Below are 1,110 nucleotides of genomic sequence, written 5' to 3'. Positions count from 1 at the left end.
GTTCAATAAATAACTAAATTGAACATAAAAAGTAAAATTTTATTGGACATATGTCTTTTAATAAAATGAGAATTTTTTCGATTAGTTCACTAAATAATAATAATTATTTTAATGAGATACAGCTCAGTATCAATTTTACTCATGTTTTTTATTTTTTATAAATGTAAGTACTGAAAAAACCTAGTCCTATAAATATGTATAGAAGGAATTTTATTATAGCAATATAATTTAATGATTTGAACTCTTTTTAAGTTACATAGCAAAAATTCCACAAGGAACCATCCTCAAGAGTCATTTTTAGTAATTTGCCAACTGGCTACTTTTATTGGAAACAAGGAATTGGAAGCCACTTGAGTTGCAAAAGGTCTATAATCTGACAAAATCGTCCACTTTCTGAAATCTGGAAAATACAACAAAAAGGCTTTATCCAAAGTTGTCAAGTGATTGATATGTCTTGTTCACTTTCAGGAAACTTGTTTAACCCAATATATACAGAAAGGTTTGAAAAACTCGAAATAATATTGACTTGAAATGTGGAAGGGATAGCAGGCACCATGTCCAGCCATGAAGGTGGCAAGAAGCCCCTGAAACAGCCCAGAAAGCAGACCAAGGAGATAGAAAAGGAAAATAAAGGTTTTTTCAAGCAGAAGCCAAAAGAGGAGCAAAAGAAATTCAAGAAGCTAAAAGCAAAGGCTACGAGGAAGGGCCCCAGGCCACAGGTGGAATTAAGAAATCTGGGAAACCGTGAACTGTTCCTTATGCCTGAGGCAATGGTGCCCCTTGATTCCATTCATATTTAAAGATCTGCCATAACATGTCTTGCCACTTGGCTAGAATGAAATGTTGTCTTGGAGCCTGCTGTACATTTAAGAATAAACTATTGTAAAAAAATTACACTGTCATACATTTTTCAATAAAATTATTTTATCTTCATTTGTGTTTTAAATGCACTTGCAGGTTTTACTCATTCAACAAGTGGAGAATCCTTGTCAAATTAAGTCAGACAGCCAAGTCAAGTATTGTTGAAGAAAAAGTCTGAAATTAAATAAGTATTAAATTAAATTTAAGATTATTACATTTGAATTCTAAATACAAAATAGGAAAGAGAAG

The 1,110-nt window shown here is 31.9% G+C and overlaps 1 pseudogene; it reads left to right on the top strand.

The window, feature by feature from the left end:
- The first annotated feature begins 528 nt into the window (after positions 1 to 528).
- LOC112209186 (translation machinery-associated protein 7-like) lies at positions 529 to 748 on the top strand (annotated as a pseudogene).
- The last annotated feature ends 362 nt before the right edge of the window (positions 749 to 1,110 follow it).

Source organism: Pan troglodytes, chromosome 4, assembly GCF_028858775.2.
Source record: "Pan troglodytes isolate AG18354 chromosome 4, NHGRI_mPanTro3-v2.0_pri, whole genome shotgun sequence".
In the NCBI taxonomy this organism is placed as follows: Eukaryota; Metazoa; Chordata; class Mammalia; order Primates; family Hominidae; genus Pan; species Pan troglodytes.
This window is presented reverse-complemented; position numbering and strand designations above follow the sequence as displayed.